Source organism: Columba livia, chromosome 4, assembly GCF_036013475.1.
Source record: "Columba livia isolate bColLiv1 breed racing homer chromosome 4, bColLiv1.pat.W.v2, whole genome shotgun sequence".
NCBI lineage: Eukaryota > Metazoa > Chordata > Aves > Columbiformes > Columbidae > Columba > Columba livia.
The window spans coordinates 20,778,602-20,804,340 of record NC_088605.1 but is presented as its reverse complement, the minus strand read 5'-3'; the positions used below and the strand labels follow the sequence as shown (position 1 = coordinate 20,804,340).

Below are 25,739 nucleotides of genomic sequence, written 5' to 3'. Positions count from 1 at the left end.
ACAATAGCAAAGCACAAGAATAAGTCAATTATACTGAACCATGTTTTCGAAGCTTGTTACTTCTAGTGTACTGTGGTATGTACAAGATTGTTTCTCTGTTCTGGTATAACAATCGAAGATGAGTGTTCCAGTTAAGACCACATAATTACTTACTCAACCTTTTTTCCTGCTGAGTGGCCTCATCAGCTGTACCTATGACTAGAAATATTACGGGAAATCCAAAGGCAGATTTTGAAGAGCACAGAGAATTGCCCTTCTTGCCTCTATTGAAATGTCTGATAATCTTGTGTGGCTAGCAGGCAAGTACAGTCAACCCAATTGCGGAAAATCAGTTGTCAGAGACATAATGCTCCTACTCTTGGGAGATATTCAGTTCAGTTAAGAATTAAGAGGAAATAAATAGATATGGTAAATAAAATCAGATTTTAAGAATATTGTCCATGTAATCACTTCTATCACTTCATTGGTTTTACTTGTCTCACTGTGACATGGTTCTAAACTAAGATAACCTTTAACGAAATGAGCAGAGATACATTGACGTGAAACAGGGGTGAGATAATAGAATCACTTGCCTGTTTTTATGATTTCTTAAAAGATAGGACAGAAAAAAATACATGGGATAAATACATGCTATTTCTAAACAGTGACCTTGTAAACAGCTTCAGCACTTCTGTAAGAAATTATGCTTAATGATTTTACATATTTTTTATTTCATAATTAGAGTTTTTAAAATCCCTAAGCCTTGTATACCTGCTAACTCAATCTAAAAAAAAAAGGAAACGGAGATGGGGAATTACAATGAGGACTTATAAGGAGTTTGGTAAGTCATAAAAGCATGTGAATGTGAATACAGGAAAAAAAAAAAGAAAAAAGAAACACTAATGAATATACAGATTTCTTGTTGGTAAGTTTTTCGATTCCTTAGATGGCAGAAAAGCAGAGGTGTAGGCAATCTTCTTATTTTGGAAATTATTTAGCGCAAAAAAAGATCTATTGGGTACTGGAGTGCTCATAACATAAGCAACCCTTTTTGTGACTTTCTTTTGCTGTAGGTTTGTAATGGTCCAAGGCACTTTAATAATTAGTCTACAGGGAGCCTTAATAGACTAGGGCAACTCTTAATTAACTTAATCCTCAATACATGAGTTGACCATGAGGCATCAAACCACATTTTAGCTTGAAGGGTATGTGAACTCAGAGGAAATCTCATTTTTAAAACCAGAGTGGTGTTGCATTCTTTCCTTCTAGCAGTGTGGTTGTAGCTAAACACATTGTGTCTTTCTGTCCTATGGTAATCAGAAACCTTTATTTTCAGTAGAATTAATAATAACTGAAGATGGAATTTTCAGCATAGTTATTTCAAGATGCCAAAATTACCATAGGGTGACACTTGTATCTCAGTTAAAACATGTAATTAAGAAGCAATTCTACTTAGGTTTTCATGTATCTCTGTTATATGTTATTGATGCTTTAAAAAAGAATTGGACCTGTTTAAAATATACGAAAACATGCTGTTAATATTTTTAACTACAGTGGGTTTTAATTAGAAATGTTCTATACTGCTATGATTTGGTACTAAGGGAAGGATTCTAGTATATTATTATGCTGCAAGCATGTTTTATATTTGTAAGGATTTAGTTTGTACTTTATATTTCTTCTTATCAAGATTTGTTATAAATTCTAATAGCAGAAAAAAAGATAAAATTCTTGAAGTTAACCAGCCAGCAGCCTTTCTGTTTTGATTTCTACATTACTATGCACATATTCAGTAATATTTTTGAAAAAGTGAGTATTGCTTTAGGAGTATTTTCTTGAGGTACCTAAGGCTGTATAAAAAATAGCATTGTATGGAGTGTCACTGTGGGCAGTCTACTACCGATGAAAGAAAAAATGTCAGTACAATCACAAATACCCACGTGAAAGACACAGCAACACTATAAGTTACATATGTTTTTAAATGAACATTGGTAGCAACAGGATGTATTAAACACACTTTTTTTTTTTTTTTTAATTCTTTACAGAGAGTTGTTTTGGTTTGGGCATTATTAGCACTAGCTGTTGATTTCCAACCAAGCAAATGAGAGATCTGTATTTAAGTGAACTGAGTTAACAGAAAAATCACTGAGCAAAGGATTATAATACAAACCTTGGTTTTAAGCTACTGTTTAGCTCTTGGGAGAAGAAGAAAAAAAAAATCATTTTACTTACCTCTCTTTTCTCGTGCTATAACTTTTTGTCCCAGCTACTGAATGTTTTGAGGAGCACACCTTTCCTTAAGATGCATTCCATTAGTATCTTAGCCAATGTCTCTGACACTACAAATATGTTCAAAGTAGTCATACTCAGGTAAACCAAGCCTTCAGCTGGACAATTACATATCTCACTGTCAGGGGGGAAAGCATACTAATTTAACAATTACACAGGACCTGAATCAATGACAGAACCAAGAATATAAATGTGTCTGTGATGTATAAGGATGACAGGATATTTCCTGACAAGTGATTTTTTTTTAACATTATGGAAAGAATTAGTCGTATTTGTGTGTATTGTATAGTGAACCATATTAAGTACTCAAAAACAGTATAGTTAGGAATAAAGTACACACATTTATTCCTGTTATGCAATCAAATTTAATCCATCTCAGTAAAACATTTCCCATTTATTTCAATACTGTTGCATGTATTCAAAAGCATTGCATTTTATAGCTAATTCAGTTTCTTATATTATTAATCCCTTTATAAAAAGGAAAACTCAATCTCTTCAAAAATCTTGACTAGTCATTTTAATCTCCATAACTATAAATCTTTTATAGCAAATGAGTTTTAATTAGTTGCTGTCCTTGTCCATGTATGAGAGGAAGGAACCATCTTTCAATTCATCTATTGTTAGATTATACTGTATAAAAGAGTCCCATATGTTTAAGATGTTCAGACTACTATCCTTCCAATTTAATAGACATTGACTCATAAATTTCTAAGTAGTTTTCAAGTGTTTCTCTTTGTTTCTGTTTTAAAAGAAAACTTTTTTTTTTTTTACTTGATGGGCTGAAAAAAAACCAAAACTAAGTAATAATTAGAAAAAAAAAATCCAGATATATACACAGCTATAAATGGAATCAAAATCTCCAGACAAATATTCCCAAACTTAGACTACTTGAAGCTTTTCAATTTTCTGACCTATTTTCATTTGGAGTATAAAAAAGATGGGTGTTCACTTGATACATGGTCAACTCAATTCAGGAGTCAAGGAATAGATTTGATTAATCCCTGTTGTTACCTTTTTTTTTTTTTTTCTTTTAATATATACTTAGCATTCCCAGTTTGCTCGTAGTCTTATAGGGTAATGCAGATTGGAGGATACGTCAGGAGGTCATCCAATCAAGCCTCAGGCTCAAAAGAGGGTCAGATCATGTTGCTCAGGTCTTTGTGCAGTCACTCTTGACAACCTCTCCGGGCAGCCTGTTCCAGTGCCTGATTGTCCCCATGAGGAAGAAATTTCTCCCTTCTCACAAGTATTTATCTCAGAGTTTACATTTAGTTTTGTTGAGAGCACCAAGTAGAAGAGGGACAGTAAGGATACTATGTGTAATTTGTTCATATGACATTGAAAGAAGAATGAAGTTTTTATATTGAAATTTCAAGAGAGAGGTGTTTCAAGTGACCTGGAAAGAAAAATATTAAATATTGTCTAAAATATTTAATTAACAATTAGATTCATTCTTTTAGTGAAGAAAGCAAAGACCAGGTTTGCTTTCTTGTATAATTACATTGACCTAACTAAGCAATGACACACCAGGGATTAAAATTTGGGTTGGTAGTTGTTAGGCATTTTTCTTCATAGAACTTGCAGCAAGTTATTTCAATTATATAAGCCATCTGTGAGCTAGAAAATGTCACATTATGTACTACAACTGCAACTTTTGTCAGGGTAGCAAGTGAGATACTGCATAATTAAGAATGCAGCACAATTGTCACCCTTCCCTTCAAACAAAAAGCAATAAACTTTGTCTGTGCAGTGCCAATGAGCCACATGTAAATGTTTTGTTCACAGCCACATCATTACCAGAAAGATGTGTCTGAAGTGAGATCTAAAAGAAGACAAACAATGTTACACGATTTCTTCATATGTGAAAAAAATGAAATAGGATTAGTTACATAATATATAAAAATAATTACTCAGAATCTGAGACTGACTTACCCTAGTTTACTTCATTAGTTACCTTACCTCCTCTGTCATGATCTTGACACACATTTAACATCAAGAAACCTAGTTGGGCTACTCATTTTGATAACTAAAGTTGCATAGACATCTAAACTACCTCTTGGACAGCAAGAGTCACTTAAAAAAACAGGACTCTCACCTAGTCCCAGTTAGTATTGGAATGTGGTACTTACTTTCAAGAGGTTTCAAGTTAGAAGTGCAACTGTGTGGCAGTGAAGCCTGACCCCATATGGGCTCTATTAGCAAGAGCGTGGCCAGCTCATGAAGGAAAGTGGTTATTCCTCTCTATTGTGCTGCTTGGTACGCCACCCCTGGAGCACCATCTTTTGAATGACAGATATTTTGTATGGCAGAGTTTAAGCATTTCTCACCCACTTTTGTGCTAAGATTATGTGATTTTAGGGTCATTTGAAATCAGCTGAGTTAGCACTAGAATATGTAAGATGTACTACATACTTGTTCCCAATAAGACTTATAGATATTATAGAAGATAAAAATTCTTCTTGCACTAGGAAGTTAAAGGTGTTATTACTCCATTTCTCTTGAACTTCTCTTGAGGCAGTGATATCCTCAGAAGTAGAGTTTTACATATGTAAATGTTTGAAAGGTCTAAACTATCAAAAGTATTAAGTATCATTTCTATGTGCTTGTTATTGCCTAACAAATGAGTCTCTGTATTTCTCCACACACTCTCTTGAACTCTACTCATTATTTCTTAAATTTATGTTTAGTGTGTACTAAATATGAAAGTGAAACTTAATTCTGTGAAGAAATCTGTGTTCATGGAGAAGATAATTTTCTGTATTTTATAAGCAGGTATAATTGTAGATGTGATATAATGTTGCTCTTAAGATAAAATCAGAAAAGTGAATTTTCAATAACATTATCTCACCTGTTTGGTTGTTTACTTGGACAAACAACAAAACAACACTGGTTTCCTGGAACCCAGTGATTTGTAATTGCTTTTGTCTGATTGTGTATCTCCTTTACTCTCTAATTTTAGCTAAATTTTCCCATGTTTTCCCTTAATATGGAGCCTGACCTAGATTTCTGACATTGGAATAGAAGTCTTTCATAGTAAATGTTGTAGTTTGGGGCTTACTGAGCAAACGGTATGGCTGAAAGAGTCAGAACACTAGTTTTAAGGATATTTTATAGTAGTAAGTTTGTGTTAGCCAATCATAAATGTGTCTATGGATCTCATGGTTCTCTGTAAAGTAAATTTTGATTAGCTGACTGCTCACAGTTAATGGTTTAGATGCTTTGAGGCATTAGCAATTAAACACTAGTTATTTTGCCCCATAATTCTAAGTATAGATATGAAAATAAGGAAGAAATCAATTTATTCAGTTATTATTGGCATTGATGCTTTTATTCATACATTTCAAACAGAACAAGAAAAAGCTACAACTAAGTCTTAGCAGTCTATAAATCCATATGCAAAATTTCTTTTTTCATTAGACTTAGGAAAACACCTGTTAGGAAATGGCAGTTTTCATCACTACTCCAAGAGTTGTTCAGGCATTAAAATATATGAGGTTTGTCACTGCTGGTTCATCAGGTAAGAAATCTGTTTCCTGCATTAAAATAGAGGCACAGGAACAAAGGACTGCAGTAAATGAAGACAAGTGCAAATGAAAAAATGGAAGAAAATTCAGTTTCTCTGACTTAACGTGCATGAATGTATTTCTGTGCTATCATCTGTTCATAGTACTGTCTATTATGAGGTGAAAAAACATGGAACAGATTGACTTAAAAATTATATAGACCAAATAAAGAAGAAAAAGACGTAAGACTAAAACAAATATTTTCTGATTAAACAGGTCTTTTGCTAAAACTAGAATAGTTACATCGTTGTGACTTAAGCATATGCTTCAGCTAGAATCAATGATTAACTACATTTTTATTTGTTTATTGACAAGAACATACTAATAATTAAGTTATTGTCAGAGTTTAACTGTATGAAATAAAAATAAATGTCCTTATTATTTTTTGTCATTATGAATAGTAATTATTATGTTTTACCAATTTCTGTGCTTAGCAGTGCACATATTAGACCAAACACCATCAATAATCACCTACAATACTGTATTAATTCCTTTACTGTAATCTTTTCTTTGTCCTGTAATTAAAGGTTATTGTATTTGTATAGTTAGTAGCGGAATTGTGTAATGATAGTGTTTTATTTGGCAGTATGCTGTTTGTCTTTACTCTGAAGGAACCATTTTAGACAAATATTTGTATAACTAAAAGCATTACCTGGTGAATTTTGGACATTTCAGCAAAATTCTTCAGCAGATTTTTTAGTTAACAATTCAACAATATTCATCCTGATCTAATTGTGAGGCATATCTCTGCATTTTACTACTAGTGATGAGATTTACATTGCTTTTAGTTCTATTATAACTATAGAAGTAATAAAGTTTTATGAAAAGGAAAGTGGATTGTCTTCTCTTCTCTTACTCGATCAATGAAGTGATTTAATTAAAATGTCTTAAGTCAAAATCTCAGCCTATTCAGAGATGAACAGCTTCACACCTGTCATACACAAGGTTAGTTATACTGGTGATGGTAATTCAACTGTATACAATGGAATTTGTTTTTCAGATTCGAAGAGATAAGAAATACTTTGACTTATGAGAAGCATTAACTTAGATCACAAATCCATCAAGTTGGTTCAGTTTTGCTAATGTATGAAGCCTATACAGATTGGATCAAGACCAAGGTTTTACTTGTGAGAACTAGATTGTGGAACAATGATCTTATTCCAAAAAATCTTGAAGCAATAGAAATAAACACAGTTAAACCTTCTTTTTAGAGTATACCGTGATTTTAAATGGAAATAAAATGCCTTTTAGAAATTCAAATGTCTGATTCATAATAGAAGATTCCCATATTCGTACAGTCCTAATGGTAATCTACTAATTCAAAGACTTCAGATCTCTGATCCACTCTGAGCCATTAACATAAAGATATCAGGAGAATTTTTTAGTGGGAAATAACATTTCTATAGCTCCACTATATCTTTCCTACACTTGACAGCCTATTTTCAGATTATAGCATTCGTCATTTCCATAAAATTGTGATGTCTATTATCAGCTAAGTTATTTGAATAGCTGAAGAAAAGCTGACTGAGCTTAATACATATTCTTAAAGAAAAGAAAAAACTACTGTATCTGGAACAAAGTTTATGTTCTTTATACATTTGAGTGCATCGTGAAAAAAATATATTTAAGTAGTTTCTATTTTTAAAAGCAGTACTGAAAATAAGACTTTCATTTTCTTTTTTTGTGAAAAGCATTTTTAATTTTTAAGCACTTTCTGTTGCACAACTGTTAGTATTTCAAGATTTGGTTTTTTTGTTGTTTTTTTTTTCCCCCTGCAATTTAATCAAAACCCGTGTGTATTAGTTAATACATCTACTTGGAATGTATTTGGAATTCACAGGAACTGACTTATACATAATAATGTATCGGTTGGCACAGCTCAGATGAATACTGCTATAAGCCATGCTCCATCTGACAAAGCACCATGCTGGCAACAGAGATCGCTAAGCAGAATATGTATTCACTCTTGTGCCATTACAGTTTGCAAATAAAACATTGGAGTTGGTCCTCCTTAGTCTACCAGCAGATTTGCGTCAGCTTCCTAAATTTCTTTAAGCAGTTTATATTAATATTCTAAGCTGTAAACATGTCAGGAGTGAACAAGTATCCCATTCAGGACATAAGTAACTCATTCAGGGTAGATTAATGATAGCCATATGTTTGGAAAAATAAATTTTGTCAGACAGTCAAGGTAAGGAGCTTGGATTGCTTGCCACCGCAGCCCTCGCAGGTATATCTGGCTGTGAATTAGCACCTCTGCCATTCCCCATCAATCTCTTTTCATACAGGACAAGACACCATCAAATTCTATATTGCATATTCAAAGGGAACTCAGTAACCAGAACTCTCTTGATCTCAAAACCACAGAATATTAGACCTAACAATTAAATTTAAAGAACTTAAGTATATGTCATACAGTCTAATTCTGCACTTAGACCAAACCAAATGATATGTCCCAAAGGAGGAAAGTAAAGTACAAGCAAACTCAAAACAGCCAGCATCAAGATGTCAGTGAGGAGGAGAATACTCACAGATGAGGCTGATCACACTGTTTTGTCTCTGTGCTTCAAGCATATTTGTTTGTCCATGAAACTTGCCATTTCATTCCTTCACACTTTATCTCATTGTCCTTTTCTGGAAGTGACAGAATAAGAGCTTTTTACCTCAAGAAGAATATTTGTTTGCTCTTTTGTTTGTGGGGGGAGCTGGAGGAGGGGAAGAGGAAGAAAGAGGAAAAGTTGATGAGAGTGCAAGTGTCTTCTTATGAGTTTGTGTGCACACAGTAGACAAACTCACAATATTCTCATTACTGGGGAATAAATTCAATAAAAATTCTTAAGAGAAAAAAAAAGGCACACTAGGTCAAATTTGCTTGGTTAGTGACTTGATTTTCAGAGGCACTGAGCCTCAACCTGTGTTCTGAAGTCAGTGGGAGCTGCAGGTGATCCACTCGATGTGAGTGATGCATAAGTGCACAAACTAGAAAGTAAGTTTTTAGTGCATAAAGACATCGTCTGCACCTGAGGTTTCTATTGAAATTAACAAACAGGTTTATTAGGATTTGAGAGACTACTGTAGGTAGTCAGATAAGAAACATATGGCCTAAACACGGTTAGCTTCACTCACGTTTTTAGCAAAGGATTGCCCTCCTAGTTGAAGAAAATATAAGGTTGTATATTTATTTTAGGAATATTTATTTCTGTGGACTATTACTGCAGTTCCAGAGAGTTTAGGTGTTCAGACTTTCTGAACACCATCTGTTTAGCTACCTAAAAATACCAAAGAATTTCACCTTTACCTGCTGCTACTTTATAATTTGTTGCTTGACATTGTTGGCAGAGATCCTTCTAATATTATTTGTCCCTAGCTTCTTACTGACTCCCCTTCTATTTCTAGTCTAGCATATTTTAAACAAGTCTCTGAAAATTTGTGTTAGTAGGGAAGATGTATATTTCTACTGTGCTGCTAAAGAATAACACCTGAAATGTTCCTCATTTTGCAAAGTACCTCATTTCTGAACAGGCTGCTAATTTAGGCAAGTAAAAATGGATACGTCAATAGTCCTTAATGCTTCAAGAAATCATAAAGGATAATGTTAATGAGTTATATGAATGTTTCTATTCAATTTTTCCCACCAAAATAGCAAAATGGTGCCCATGCCATGCAAGGTCATTTTATTCTATACTTTAAGTCAAGGATGTCAAGACAGTAAGTGGTAGTGGGATGCCAGGGGAAGAGATATGACTAAAGGCCTTCTTCTTACTCCATAACTTCTCATCTTCAGGTGACATCATAAATCGTTGTCACTGTCAGAAGGCTACAGGGAACGGCGGCATTATTTCCCCAGATACTGCAAAATACCACCTGGTATTTTGCATAAACTACATGGTAAATCATAGTAACACTGCAGTGTTATTTTACAATAACATTGTAAATAACCTGTGTCTTGACCATAAATCTGTATCACCAGCAACAGCCTCATCAACAATAGCAACTCTGAGACTAAAAAAAAAATCTTCTTTACCTATAAAAATGTTCTTGGTATTTTGTCTTTGCCTAGTCTCTAGCAATTATATGTTCACCTGCTCTGTGAACATGAGCTCTGAATAAATACTTGAGAAGGGCAATTTAAATACTTGACAACATTTGCACTCAAGACTCACTATATTTTCATGCAGGGTCATCTTCCCATACTGTTCTTTTATTATAATCTAGCTGACTTCCAACAATATAAAAGCAACCAACTCCTGAGTTTTGATACAAAAACAAAATACATATATTTCCCAGGTCTGGGCTACAATTTATTCCTGGACCTCCTCAGAGAATTTGAGGAATAACAAGAAGAGGCAGAAAACAAATGGATGGTCCTGGACAGAACACTTTTCTAAACATTACATTATGACCTACTAGGCCACTAGCAGTTCTACTGAGTATCTTTATATTCCTGTCTAGATTGCCAGTACTGGAAAAATCATTAACTTTACACCAGATATAGTAACCAGGGTATATGACTTTTTCATGTTTGGTACTTTGCTGTGTTCATTAAAATCAGTATATAAAATAACTACCTGTTTTTCAGCAGAAGGAGTTTTAACAGCCCTCTTCAAAATTTAATGTGTTTTTCAATGTGCTCCTCAGAAAGCTGTTAAGGGAGTTATTAGAGCAATATCTGCCACTTTCTTACTGTCATTTTATTCAGTATCCCCTAAATACTATAAAAAGTATCTACTAAAAATTCAAAACTGTCCTAAAATTAACATATCACCTTCTGCTTTATCCATTCTGCCATTGTGTATTTTATTCACATTTAGCTTTTGCTTCATCACTAACCATTAGAGAAGAAGTTACCAAAAGAAAAAAAAAAAAAAAAAGAGCTTTCAATTATTTCATGTTTCAATTTGCACAATTTGCACATAAGGAGATTTTTTCTTGTGCTGACTTTAAAGATTCATGCATGTTTTTACTGAGTGGTTAGACTTTTTTTTTATTTTTTTTTTTCCAGATTTAGCAAAGTCCTGCCAGAAGACATTTAATGCTGTCATTGATATTCTCTCTACTGTCAGGGATATTAAACTGAGAAGAAAGACCTGGCACACTGGCTTTCTCTTGAAGCTTTGATGGTATGTTGGCTGCAGTTTAGCAGTGTGAAAATAGTGTTGCACTGCAAACTAAACCAGGGAATTTTCTTCTTGTCAATTTAGAAAAGTTGTGAGGGAAAAAGTCAGCTTCAGACCACATAGGCTTTACAGATTAAAAATATTGCAATTTTTGTTTCATTTTGTAAGTAAAAATCCACTGCTGTTCTTTTGACAAAATTAACTGTAGTGTTACAGAGCATTGGACATTAAGAGGCTATTTTATTTTTCAGAATCCCAAGGGCTTTCACCCAGTTTCATTCCTTTACCTATTCAGTAGCATTAACCCATTAAAATGTGTGAAGCATTTAATTTTAACATATTTAGTAGATAGCAATGAAACTGAAAGAAGGACTGTTTTACAAGGTGAGTATGTATGTGTGAAAGATCTAAGTGCCAGCTATTGGAAATACCCAGCTCTGTTCCTGTTTCCAATGTCTGTACACGTGTGTATGTATGTGTGCACATGTGATTCACTACAGAACTTCAGCCTGAACTAGCAGGGGTATTGGAGGAGACCCACATATGGAAAAATTGTGTGTGTGAGCCAGCCTCTGGGTAGAGAACCCAGAGTCTGAAAATGGTGTTACATGTACGTAGAGGTCATGCTGATATGCAAAGAAGCTGTGAATAAGAATGTACTTGCAAATTCAGTGAGTAAAGACGTGTATTTTCACTAGTGAGTTTCAGTCCTGGTCAACTAGAAAGAAGGAACAAGACTTCACTGTCAGTACTTTTTATGTGGGCTTTGGTAGCAATATATGTGGGTACTGCTAAAAGCAGTGGCCTGTCTGTGACAATCTGAGTGGCAGGAAGATGAGTAAGGGACTGCAGCATGTGTCAAGTGGGGAGAGTTTGAGAGAGTTGAGACTGCTCAACTTGGAAAAGATAAGGCTCAAGGAGAGATCTTGTCAGTGTGTATAAATACCAGATGAGAGGGAGTAAAGCAGACAGGGCAAAACTCTTCTCAGTCATGCCCAGTGAAGGAATAAACAGCAATGGGAACAAACTGAAATACAGGGAGTCTGTTTAAATGTACAAAAAAACCACCTAAAACTTACTGTGAGAGCGACTGAGCACTGAGGTTGCCTAGAGAGGTTGTGGAGCATCCATCCTCAGAGATATTAAAACCTGACAGGACACGGCCCTAATAAGTCTCATCTAGCAGGCACTCCTTTGTGCAGGGGTGTTGAGGCAGATGATGTAGGTCCTTTTCCATCTCTGCCTTTCTGTGATTTTGTGATTCTTTGAAAGAAGGACATGCTTGGGACATTCTGTGTGACAGCTTTAACACATTATTAATGTGACTTTTCTACATACAGGAATGAGTGAGTTTAAATCTGCAAGTCAGCAGAAAGAAGTGTACCTTGACTTAAAGGCTACAGGGTAGAAAAATCTCATTGAACAATTTCACACATTTTCTTGACAATGTGAAATAGAAGATTCTAATATTCTAACTTAATTGAGATGAAAAATATGCTGGCTGTATCACCTACCTAACCACTCAAAAATAGTTGAGAGTCACATTTCACCAGAAGCTGAAAGTCATTCAGGCTGTAACAACCAACCCAAGAAGATAAGTAACCTCCAGTAGTCATCTTTCCTTAACCTACTTGCAAGCTTTAGATACATCTGAGGCATTCACACACCGTATTCTACTTCCTCACTGCCTCTCCTAACTTCAAATCTCTGCTAGACACCGGTAGTTTCACCCCTGACAATAACTCTTAGGGCATCAGTCAGAAGGTTTCTCAATGCAATGGCTGTATTTCTGTTTCCTTCTTGGAATATGTGAGAAAAGTCTTTAGGACACACTAATTGTGCTGACTGGTGACCAGGAAGATGCTTCTTTTCATGCTGCACTGGGGAGCAGAGCTGGTCTTGATTTTCATCTGCTTTGTTCCTTTCTGTTGACTCATTTATACCATTTAATACACTGACATCAAGCTAATTTTGTACTTGCTTCTTTGACTCTTTTCACTCACAGGAGCCAGAATGTTGGCTGATGTTAACTGTCATTGCTCCACACTGTGTCTTTGCTAACATTCATTAAAATTTATCTTTGAACTTTACTGTTCTGAAGCAGAAAAATTTTGCAAGCTTTATATTTTGTTTAAATAAGGGCTGTGCACTGCACCTGGAAAACTTGTTGGTCTCCGAAGGCATTCTGAGTTTCAACAGAAAACTCAAACGCATTGCTGTGTCTCAGGTTTTATGCCGTTATTTTCTATGATGCTATATGTCTCAGTAATAGCATCTTAATGTTAATGTCACATGTGGAAGACTTCATAAACTGAAAATAAATATAGGTATTAGTCCTTCTTAGCAATTAATTGTATAGTTTAAAAAGGTATTTAGTTAAAATTATTAAAAATAAATCAATTACCTAATTGAGGTAATTTTTAAATGGAAGCTATTGAAGTGTTTAGAAAGAACAGCAGGGTTGTAATATCAAAATCACACCAAACTACAGAGGATTTCCACCATTTTTAATTTTACCAGAAATAGATTAACGTGACATATCAGGTTTCATTTTTATTATCCAGAAAAAGACAGCACTATCTACTGCCTGCCATTTCTTATGTTTCCCTGTGTAATTTAGTTTATTGTTGCTGTTGTTATTATTATTATGCTTCTCTTAACTGGCCATTCCATTTTTATGCTTCGCAATTAACCGAAACCTTAAAAAAATAACAACAACCATGGAAATGAGATAGTAAAATAATGAGCTACATTACAACAATGTATTAGTAGAACTTATAAGGTATATTAAACATAAACATTTTATTATATTATATTGGTGACAAATATGAAGGAGACCAATTTAATAAAACAGATCTAATGTTCTGACAAACATTAAGAACTGAATCTGTATCTCAAGACCTTCTTCTATTCTGGCCTTGCTATTATGAACTACATTTTCTTTATGGTAATCCATAATAAATAATCAAATAAAAGATATTAAGCACTTTCAGTATTTTTGCATTAATTGAACTTTGCTATTACTCCTGTTTTTGAAACAGGTCAGATACAGTGTACTTATTTTATTTTTTTCCAGAACGCTATGTCATTGTGGACATGAGTTGTTAACAGTATATGGGTGTTTTCGTTATTGCTGAGCAGTGCTTACACAGAGTCAAGGCTTTTTCTGCTTCTCATACCACCCCACCAGTGAGTAGACTGGGGGTGCACATGAACTTGGGAGGGCACGCAGCTGGGACAGCTGACCCCAACTGACCAAAGGGATATTCCATAGCATATCGTGCTCAGTAGATAAAGCAGAGAGAAGAAAAAGAAAGGGGAGGATAATCAGAGTGATGGTGTTTGTGTTCCCAAGTAACCATTACGTGTGATGGGGCCCTGCTGTTCTGGAGATAACTGAACTCCTGCCTACTGATGGGAAGTAGTGAATTAATTCCTTGTTTTGCTTTGCTTTTATGTTCAGCTCTTGCTTTGCTTGTGTTCTCAGCTTTTGCTTTACTTATTAAACTGTCTCTGCCTAAACACACGAGTTTCCTCTACTTTTACCGTTCTGATTCTCTCTCTAATCCCACTAGGGGGATGAGTGAGAAGCTGTGTGGTGCTTAGTTGTGGGGTGGAGTAAAACCACAAGTAGAAAGCATTATAACAAGTTTCAGGCGAGTTCAGAAGGAGTATAAAATTTCCTCTACTGTACCTTCTCTGCTTTATGTCGGCCACTGAAGTGAACAAGTGTTGCTTGGTGACAATGAGTCACGTTTATAAATTTTTCCCTTCCTGGGAGCCAAATAAATTGATTTTGTGACACAGCCTCACCTCCTGCTCCAGGACCTGACTGCCAAGCTACAGCAGCAGTCTGTAGACTGTAGCTTCACAGAGACAGCTGCAGGTGAGGATCTCATGTCCCACCTCACAAAGTAATGCAGAGTAAGGCAATTTCCCAGGAACACAAAAGGTGTGTCCCTCATCCACAGACTGATATCCTCAACTGGCCTTGTTCCATCTCCAACCCCATTTCTATTGCCATACTGATCTTTCCCATGGCTGTGTCTGACCCAGTTCCCTTTGCTTGATCTGATGCTGACCTTCCCACTTATGGTCTGATGTCCCAGCCTGGCATGCCCCATGCCCATCCTCAAGGGGATGTCCAATGTTTTGTGCTGGGGCTGCCCTGGTCTTCTCACTACCTGCCCTGCTCCCTGTCTGAGGCAGTGGGATAGGCAGCTTGCCACAGTCACATTTCTCTACACAAACCTGTGCAGCATGAGGGACAAAAAGGAAGAACAGGAAGTCCATGAGGATCTGCAGAGGTACAGTTTTGCTGGGATTGTTGGGATTTGGCAACTGATTTCTCCAGTGTCTTTGGGGCAATTTTTTGACACGGGTTCTGATGGGTATACGATGGGTATACTAGTGGTGTGACAGCTAATGACAGCCTTGACTGCAGTCATTATGAGCCAGAATAGTTTAAGATCCTGAGGGAAGTGGTATATGAATAAACCCCTTGGACCTCAGGAGAGTATATTTAGGCTTTTTTTGATAGGCTCAACCCTGAAGGGTCTGTCCTGAAGGGCAAAAGAGCCCAAATTACAAGATTTTCCTTTAAAGACAGCCTCTTCGAAACCCGAGGCTCTAGCCCTATGTACAAGAAAATCAGTGGGTAAGGCATGAGCCTCCTTGGCTGCACACAGTACTCTTCACTGAGCTTGAACACTAAGAAAGGAGATGAAAGGCTGTGCTACCAAGGGGGGAAAGAGAAGCATTGTTCAGGCATACAAGAACAGAATTAGAGAAACCAAAACCTTTCTGAACAACCCCATACAATTCCACAGGCTGGTCGATAGCTGAGGTTTCTCTTGGATGAAAGAAAAAATGAATCAGCTTGCACTCTTGTGGTCCTGATGGCTGTGTATTGGGCTACAATAGCAAGAGCATAGCTTTCAGGTTTACAGAGACAATTGTTCACTATACTTAGCACTTACTGAGACACATTTGGAATGTTGTGTCTGGATTTCAGGTCATCAGCTCTAGAGCTGAAGAAACTAGAGAAAATCCAGTGGAGAAGCATTAAGAATGTTGGGGACTAGAGCACATGTTGCACAAGAAGAGGCTGAGAGACCTGATTTGTTCAGCCTGGAAAACAGAAAGATAAGGGGAGATTTATTAATAGCTGAGAATTTTAACCACATGAAGGGGAGTTACTAAGAAGATGTACTCTGACTCTTCACAGTGACGTGTCTGAGATGATAAGCACAAGCCAAGACAAGGGAAATTTTCACCAAGGAAAAAAAGTCCCAATGAAGGTGCTTAAACATCAGAACAGATTTTCCAGAGAGGTTTTGAATTATCAGTTGTTGGAAATATTTTGACTTGTCAAGGTCCTAAATAAGCCAAATCACATTTTGGGATTTGAGCAGATGATTTCCAGAGAGGTCCCTTCCAGCAGCCTTATTGACTCCGATTACTCTATGATTAGTGTAGTTTGAGTTAGTACTGAACATAAAAGTTGACTGAGCAAAGAACTGACAAACCATGGAACACATTCCTTGCACACACCTTTTATATAGTTGGTTGTGGGAAGTTACTAATTAATACTTCCTCGCCCTTCCCTTCCCTTCCCTTCCCTTCCCTTCCCTTCCCTTCCCTTCCCTTCCCTTCCCTTCCCTTCCCTTCCCTTCCCTTCCCTTCCCTTCCCTTCCCTTCCCTTCCCTTCCCTTCCCTTCCCTTCCCTTCCCTTCCCTTCCCTTCCCTTCCCTTCCCTTCCCTTCCCTTCCCTTCCCTTCCCTTCCCTTCCCTTCCCTTCCCTTCCTTTTTTTCCCCCAGTATATTTTTCATATCTTCTTTAAATAAGTGACAAATAAATCCTCTTACAGGGTGGGGCTTCTTGGAGCCAAATCCAGTATGGCAGAATTATTTTGGGAGATATTTGCATCCTAAATGGACTATTTCCTGGAGAACAGTATTAGGAGTTCACACGTATGCAACAAAAGCTGTAGGCTCAGGAAAGAGTTGGAAGCAAAAGTTTTTTCCTTCTAGCTAGACAGAATGAACCTCTATCTAATCAGGCCACTTTAAGCTGCAGCTAAGAAGGTATTGTGAGAATGGCAGAATTTATTTAGGTCTAGTTCTACTGCACTGAGCTGAAACAGTCGTAACTTGAAAGTGTTTTGGATTTCTATGAGTCTGCATCTTATAGATAATATTTGCAGCAGAAAATGTGTACCATTTCTTAAATCTCTTGAAAAATTGATTTTGTTTGTGTCAGAGAACAGAAAAATATTAGGTAGGTTTATCATTAGAAAAATCTATTTCTTCTGTATCTTTATGGAATCATTTCGGTTGCATACAGACACCACCACAACTGAGAGATCACTAACTGACATATACAAACTGGAAAAATAGCAAGGATTATGCTGAAAATCTACCTACCTTCTAGGTCTCAGAAAACAATAAGGAACCTGAAAACACAGAAGCTTAGAACCTGGCCAAATTGATTCAAATCATACTGTGAAGGTTTAAATGTTTTCTCAGTTGATATGTGCCTATCAGTTGATATCCACTCAGTTGATACCCACTCAGCTGTAGATATCAAAACATGCTGACACAGGCACCTATACAAGCTGGTGTTAGGCTGTACAGTGAAAAGTCAGTTCCCTTCCAGACACTTTGTTCAGGCACAGGATTTCTCTCTGTTGTAGCTGGTCAGAGGGAGAACAATAGTGAAGGAAAGAGGAAGCCAGCATTCCCTGTAAAGGAGGCTGACCTATGGGAGAGAGATATTAAGAAATGGAAAATATAGGATGTTTATTTAGAGAGTATCTGCATGATAAAGAATCAGTAAAATATAATCACCAGCATTCAGACGGAACTCTTTTCCTGCTGTCTCTTTAGAAAGATGTCAAACAGTGCACCATAGAAGGAGAGGGAAAGCAAAGTAAATAGAAATTATAATCCAAATGTTATGGTCAGGGTTATGTCAGCCCAAGCCATGTTCAGTTATCAAACTTGTAAAAGATCCTCACCAGCACTGAATGTGAATACGGCATATTATCAGCCCTTCTTCAGAGTGTTGGGCTACTGAGGCCACTGTCAAAGTCACAGTGCCAGTAACAAAGATGCTTTTTAAAATACTCCTCTTAGATCCCGTATAGCAGAACAACTGCACACCTGGCTGCAGATACACTGCTTTAACTGTAAAAGGCATGCTGGCGATATGTCAGTCTCAGACACTATGAGCCTTGTACCATCCACTGGCTAGAAATTGTGCCAGGAAAGTAAGTGATAGACATTGTCCAATTGATACAGGTGAATATTTTTCCATACTAGATAAGAAAAAGGATGTTACTAAAAATTTCCTGGGCATACAAGATTCATGCCCATGACCAGAGAGTCTGACATTTGTGCACGGGCAAATATTCCTCCTTATTTGCAGTGATAGTCTTTTTCATTCGAATAATTAGATGCATAAGGCAGGAGTGCACTGAATGAGAGTGTGAGTCACATTTATATCTCCAATAAGTCATGAAAATAGTTTCAGTTCAACCTTGTAATGGTTGTGTAAAAATACAGTCTGTGGACAGGCCATGTTGAATGACCTTGTGGATTTCCATAATGCTTTGGGTGACATATATTTTCAATACACTGAACTAATTGAGTGCTGAATGAGAAAAGTCTAACTCAGAGATTGCAGATTGAGATCTAGAAAAGAGGTTAGTTCTTTACATATGTACTTGAATTTTCCTTACGTACAGTGAAGCCGAAAGTCCTTTTCTTGTTACACACCATCTCAAGTCTCACTATGTTTCATTGATGCATACCATCTACTGTCATCCACAACTAGACTCAGTGAATCTGTTCTTATAGCAAGCTATGCTCAACATTTAATGATCCATAGCTGACAGTGACTGAGGGCCACTGAAAACAAAATGACTGTAGTGTGTGTGCACAGAATACTCCAGAGATAGTTACTGTAGGACACTGCTAGGATTTCAATACCAGGTCATGCATAAAATGCATAATTCTAACACAATTGTATTTAAATGCAGAGAGAACAGTTGCTTAGCCTTTAATTCTGGTGAGCATTAATTTCTTCAAGCATATCTGAACACTTATTTTAAATAAGTGGCAATACCACTTGTTTTTGAGGTAATCTGATTATTTTCATTACAAAATCATGCTTTGAATTGCTCAGAATATTGATAAACTTCATCTATTTGGGTATACAATTTCCATTCTCAGTGATTGATTTAGATTTATTTTCTTTGTGCTTTTATTTTCCTTTTTTTTTTTTTTTCAATTTTAATGTCAGATAAACCAGTTCATTTATCTCTAATAATGACAGTAGAAAAGAATATATTGTTTGCCATTGTTAAGTTATTGCCAACCTTTTTTAAGACATAGAATAGCATCACACTTTGGAGCAGTTAGAAATTGGTATGGAGTGGCCTTTGTTTGAAAGATATTCATTTAGTCTTCTATATGAAAATCTAGTCTAATCTGTTAGAAGCTTTTCAAAAATGAAAGTTAATATACAATATCAAGATAATTAGCAACTATTGTCTCAGACATCTTTGCTTATGTAGAACATTCTCTATTCAAGGGACAACTTTCCAATTTGCAGCTTCAGGACATTGTTACCCAACGATTGTAGATTTTCGATGCTATGCTTCTACGGATTCTAATACTGAGCACTGCCAGAAAGAAACTGTCTAGTTCAAGAGAAATCCAGTCCAGAGCAGAGAGAGTAAATGGGACAATAGAATGGAAATAAACTTGTGGATTTAGCATTGAAACAGGCAAAGTGAAAAGAAAATGAAATTTGAGCCTTGATTTTCAACAACTAATTGGTCATGGAGACAAAGAATAGCAGTTGGAAAATTGTGAAAAGCCGGAGAGATTTCTTTTTCCCAGGTAGCTCTCCATGTCATATAAAACATACTGCACAGCTTCAACAACAGAAATGCCCAGTGTTCTGACAATAAAGCTATGCATAAGTGTCCATCCTCATTTTATCCCTAGGCCATGAAGAAAAAGTGACATGATGAAATCTCTTTTAAAGTATAAACTAAGGCAGACCAAAATAAGATTAAATCTGTAACTATCTAAAACTGCCTGGATGTTGGAGAGAGAGATGAGCATGATAAAAAACACGAAAAATCTTTTCTAGGTCACCTCGAATGTGAAACCTCTAGGCACTAAGAGAGCAGAAAAATATTTTCTGTTTTCCAAGATAGCAGACTATTGCTGAGCTCCACAGTCCTTGTCCCTAGTAGACTTTAACAGTATTGTTTCTATGTATGACTGAGGGAAACTGTGGAGAGAAATAAGGATTAAGCAAGGGTCAGTAATGAACTGAAAAGTTTAACATACCTAGCATGCAATAACTAATTGTATTAGCAGCACAGGTTAATAGGATAATTCAGTGTGGAAGGAACCTGAGAAATTTTCTAGCCCAATTTCCTGCTCAAACCAGCATTAATTGACAGATCAGATCAGGTTGCCCAGTCCTATACCCGGCTGCATCTGGAAAACTCTAAGGCTGGAGATTTTACAACCTGTCTGGGCAGTTAGCTCCAATGCTTGACTCTTCTAATAGTAGCTAGTGATTTGAAACAAAATGGGACTATTTGCGTGATAAGACGTGCAGGGGAAAAAAACATTATAGTTTATATAACTTTTTAAAACCAGGAAAACATTTCATCAATAATGGTGATAGAGCACCTGGACAGATTCTAATACCTCTGTATGTTGAACAGCAACCTACCATGTGAGAAAAACATATTGCACAACTTGAGGAAAATCCTTTTTCCTCAGGGAGATGTGTTCTGAGAAGACCTGCATCATCAGCTCCAGTGGAATAAGACTCAGTTCTTTATGGACGAGGACATCTGTGTTTTGCCCTGAAGATGCCCTGAAAATTATTTTCAATGACGAATGGTGTATTTAGTAGATCTTGGTAACACTGACACTGACCTACAGACTATATGATTTTCTTTTTCTTACTATTGAAAATGTCTGGGAAAAAAAAAATAAATAAAGTATGCTTTGCCCTCTCCAAAGTGTGCTGCTAAACTGCAATCAGTCTCATACTTTAGCATAATTAAAAGAAAGTAGAGAAGTCCCTCAGGTTTCTGAAAATTGCTATCAGTAGAATAGGTTTACACTGCAGTTCAATGAAGTAAAACAGAAATTCACAAAAAGGAAATTATTTGTGGATTCAATATTACCATCACATTGCTAATGGTTTAAATAAATTATTGGTATAGAGATTCCCCTGGCTGTTTAAAAATAGCAAGAGTTTCTCCACTTATTCATGTTTAATGTTGTTCAGTGAATTAGGGTGAATCTTTGACCCTGTTAATGCCTTTTTAGAAATGAGATAGATGTCTAGAATTTTAGGGATCACACAGTTCTATTATAGCAGCTATACAAAAATACTCAGGCAAAATGACTTACAAAATAATTAGAACCTCTTAGGGCTAGGGCTTTTTAGCTGGTAGGGTTCTAAAAGAAAGTTTTGAAACAGTGTTTGTATGTATATATATGTGAGTGCACATGTATAACAGTATATATAATACAACAGAGGTGTACAGAACACCACCATACAAAACAAGATCACTACAGGTTATTCATTGACAAGAAAATACTAGGAGAGTCTATTATTTTTTATGTGTTGGAAAATAAATACTTGCCTCCTTTCTGAAGAGTCTTGTAACTTGTTCCCTGTTGACTCTTTTTCCACTCTGCCTGAATTACCAAATGCCCAACTTTGTGAGCTTGGGGATGACCAACAAAATCCCAGGTCAAGCCTATGACACAAGCAAGTTTTCTCATATTTCCTGTGCATTGCAGTAGACAGATTGTTACAAAAGCATCTGTACAACAGACCTCAACAGTAGGAAGAGAACCAGGAAAAAAAAAAATCTTATTTCTTCCACATTTCTTGTATTTGATTCTCAAATAATCGACAACATACATTTTCTGGGAGAAAAAGAAAATAATTTTATCAGACTGTCTTTCTCTGAGCTATATCTTTTGAATGAAGTGCAGCTCATTAACTGGCTTGATATGGAGAGTTGTATCAAGCTGTGGAAGAAGTCAGATATCTTCTGTAGCTGCCACTGTAGACTTTGAACTATAGTTGTACCCTTGGTGCTGCTTTGCATTTCAGATTCAGGGTTACAATTCCTCATGTCCTCATGCTTTTATGTCCTTTCTGTCCTGCCAGGGGATTCTTCCATGATTTTACATTTAGATCTGACACATAAATATTTGAATTGCAATATGAAATTGCATTATGAGATCAAGATACATGTTTATGTTACTGAAAATAATCACTAAATTTACTGACAGGAGATAAAAACAATTAACTTGCATTGTTATTTTGTCTTTTTCATTTTAAAAAGTCTTTTACAGTCCCTGGTTATGCTGATTGAATTCAGAGATGAAAATATTCTGTCCCTGCTTTGTATAACTGACAACTTAACTGTAGGAAAATCAAAGGGAAAAATCTTGCAGAGTATTGCTGGACCCACCGGGAACATAAGCATATGTAACTTGCAGAGTGGTAAATGTTTTCAAACACCACTTTCTGTATGTCTTCTCACCAGTCCTCCCCCAGTTCTCATTATGCGTACGACTCCCAGAATGTACCTACATCACGTACTGGCACAGAAATCCCTGAGCAAGCAGAAACTTTCTCTGCTGTAAAACTAAGTTTAAGCAATAGAACTATTCTGACTCCCAATTCAGAGAGTGCTTCTTATTTTCTGAATTGTGGAGTGTGCTGTAAGTGTAGATGCCCACCTTAATCAGAGTGGGTAAAAGCATGTTCTCAGATTTTAAGAAATGAAGGGAAATGTTAGTTTTATATTTTGTCCTGTTCCCTAGGCATTATAATGATGATCATGAACAATAGGAACCATTAATGAACTATATTCCTGTTAGCTATGCTACAATTTCTGTGGAATTACTTATGAAACAAAGTAAGAATAGCCCCAAACAAAATGCTAACAAGCTTTATAATTATCAACATTTTCAAACTGGGAGCAGGTGTTTAGAAGGTATTTCCTGGAATTTGTGTGGGCTTCTGTGTGTTTGTCAACGTAAAATGTGAAGCATGATAACTCATCTGGAATTATGTAGCATTAATTTAGCTTTTAGAGAGGTATAAAAAATACATCAAAAAGTTATGTGCAAAGGCTTGCAATGTTTCTGTGCATCTGAATAGTTGTCCAGCATTGTGATTCAACAAGTAATTAATACTGTTGGTTGAGTAACTGTTTGGAGGGTAACAATTTTAAGACTTTTATTACTGAGACAATATGTAACATGGCTCTTAAGCCACAAATAAAGAAACATGGTCAGCTACCCCAAATTGCAATGGCCAATATTTTTAATATTTTTCACTACATTTTATGTACTTTCATCCATTATACAGTGCTAAGAGTTTTTTCTTATTATATTAATATTTATGTGCTTTTATTATTGCCAGAAAGCCACTGTCTTCTCAACGGTCAGATGAGGTTGTCTGCAAATTGTAGAGCTACAACATTAGTTCATTTATTATTAATAGAGCTCATAAATACTCACACCATCCAAAATAGCCTTAAACAATTGCACTTGAACATGATCTGAATTCTTTTCTTCCCCAGGGAGTTCTATTTTCTGGTATATAATTAGGTGTCATCAGCTGTGACGGGAAGAACTCTACTCCACCCCATTTCTTACAATAAATGACAGATTTTATAGCCTACAGCTACTAAAATATTTGACTAACTAGAAAACAAAATCAAGTAACACAGAAAGGTTATAATTTTTGACAAAAAATATAATTAGGTTAGTTACTAATAAACTTTTTTTTAAGTCTGCTTTCTACAAAATTTGAAAGACTATTCTTGAAAGAGAGAAAGTCCAGCAAAACCCTGCAGCAAATTTAAAGTCAGTGCAGTGAAGAATGTTGTAAGTGACCTTGAAAAACATTTGATTTGTGAATTATACTAGCCCTTGTACATATTCTCTTGGTTTAACTCCAGTCTGCAACTAAGCACCACGACAGCTGCTTTCTTCCTCCCCACAGTGGGATGGGGAGAGAATTAGAAGAGTAAAAGTGAGAAAACTCTTGGGTTGAGATCAAGGCAGTTTAATAGGTAAAGCAAAAGCCACGCATGTAAGCAAAGGAAAACAAAGAATTAATTCACTACTTACCACCACAAGGCAGGTGTTCAGCCAGCTCCAGGACAGCAGGGCTCCATCACATGTAACAATTACTTGGGAGGACAAACACCATCACTCTGAACACACCCGCTTCCTCCTTCTTCCCTCAGATTTACATGCTGAGGATGATGCCATATGGTGTGGAATATCCCTTCAGCCAGGTTGGGCCAGCTGTCCCAGCTGTGTCCCATCCCAGCTTCTTGTGTAGTTGGCATGGCACAAGAAACTGAAAAGTACTTGACTGCTTAGCAACAACTAAAACATCAATGTATTATTAACATTATTCTCATTTCCTTCTAAATCCGGCCACTAGGAAGAAAATTAACTCTATCCCAGCCAAAACCAGGACAATATCCGAACAAAGAGATTCATAAATAAATAGCTGGAGAAAACATCATTCACAGCTGTATGCTCTGCTAGTAATTTGGAGGTTTGCACTCCTTTGCACTGAGAGCACACTACAGACTCGTATAAATGAGATTTTCACTGGGGATATTTTTCCTTAGGATAGCAAGCTCTGAACTGAAGATATTTCATCATTTTGTTGGCTGACCTGTTTATGCATAAAGGAGGCAGGGAAAGACAGGTCACACAGTGTGGTCAATACTTCCTGCAGCAACTCAAGGAAGCCATCATACTTGTGAATCAGTCTCCTGAGCTGTGATCCATCATAGAAACCTTAGTTTAAGTCCAAGCCCAGAACCATTGTCCTTGCCTTCTAAACACTTCCTTGTTTCTTAAAAGTGACTCTTTCAACTTATGAGCTAAGAATTAAAGTACATTAGATTTTCAGCATGGAGTATTAGCTAAATATTTCTTAATTTGATATTTAAAAGCACACAGTCACACTGTAGTTAAGACAGAAACAAGTGTTTGTTATATACAGAAAAATTAAGTCAAACAGAATAAAAATAAAAATGGCTAAGATTAAAAGTGAGGGGGCAAATCTGTTTTGACTAGGTGCCGAAAGGAACAGGCCATGTGAAATTTTGTCTCTTCAAAACAGTATTTAAATTCAAATAGATTCCTGGAAGGAAAAGAGGTAACAAACTCTGCAGTGGAATAACGACTTATAACCCTGGCATTGGAATAAGAGTATGAGTAGTTTTATTCCAAAGTCATCATGAAACTTCTGTTTTAAATAGTTGAGATGAATATACATAGCCTCTTGACGGGGTAATTAAAATAATACAGAGAAGAATAAATGTCCTTTTACAAGGAAATTTGGCTTAATTCTGCTCATATAACAATGAAATTGACATTTATTGAACCTAAAAGTTTTTATTTCAATAGGACCCTGTGAATATACATCTTAAGTGGTTTGAAGACTGAGGATTAAAATTGAATGTGTTTGTTTTCTGGTATTTTAATACAAAATTAATCTTACATTACAAGCAATCCTTCAGAAGGAATGGCAAACAACCAATAAGGCATTCTCTCGGCACATTTAGGTTTGGTCTAATCATATTGGCAAAAAATCAAGATAAAACATAGATGAAGGAAAGGGAACCTACTGGGGAAAAAATAACTGAAAAAGAGACGCATCTGACATTGATCAGAACAACGGAAGAAACCTCTTAAA

At 36.1% G+C, this 25,739-nt stretch overlaps 1 long non-coding RNA gene across 1 annotated transcript in view; it reads right to left on the bottom strand.

Annotated features, from left to right (window-relative positions):
* LOC135579465 (uncharacterized) overlaps positions 1–24,498 on the bottom strand; it is a 45,320-nt gene extending 20,822 nt beyond the window's left edge. Inside the window, exons 1-2 of the long non-coding RNA XR_010472615.1 lie at positions 24,149–24,498; positions 8,360–8,462 (exon numbers count right to left, since the gene is read on the bottom strand). This is a non-coding gene — a long non-coding RNA (uncharacterized LOC135579465). The remainder of the gene's footprint in view (positions 1–8,359; positions 8,463–24,148) is intronic.
* Between the last annotated feature and the right edge of the window lie 1,241 nt (positions 24,499–25,739).